Raw genomic sequence first — 484 nt, 5'->3', positions numbered from 1 at the left:
ATCTGGACTCTGAACTAGACAGACCCGGGTTTGCCTCTGGCCTCTCTGTGTCACTTTTGCCAGTTACGTTGCCCACTTCTGGCTAATTCACTCGTTGAGCAGAGAGTAATAATACCTTGCGTTCGTGTGTGGAGAAGAGATTACTTGAGCAGAATGCTTACTGCAGAGGCAGTGATTAATTCATACATAATTACTTCTGATCCTTCCTCCAAATAATGCCATCCACGTAAAGCAGCTTCACTAAGGAGAGGGAAGGCGATCTGTTTTATGGATGACTAGATCTGTTCCCGGGTATTCTAGTTTTACAAATACCTCGCCGAGTCTCCTTCTCCATTTCGGTGTGGTCGGGAGACAGAACAGAGTTCTTTCCGCGCTCGCACCGCGCTTGGCGCATCCCGCGGACTCGGGCCCCGCCTTGCGCCGCCAGCACTGCGGCGTCCTCCGCGGGCACTCGGGGGCCCAGGCGGGCGGAGGCGACGCCGGC

The sequence above is a fragment of the Chinchilla lanigera genome, unplaced genomic scaffold (genome assembly GCF_000276665.1).
Source record: "Chinchilla lanigera isolate Chin_1 unplaced genomic scaffold, ChiLan1.0 scaffold00008, whole genome shotgun sequence".
Lineage (NCBI taxonomy): Eukaryota > Metazoa > Chordata > Mammalia > Rodentia > Chinchillidae > Chinchilla > Chinchilla lanigera.
The sequence above is the reverse complement of the archived record's forward strand: the minus strand, read 5'-3'. Positions refer to the sequence as shown.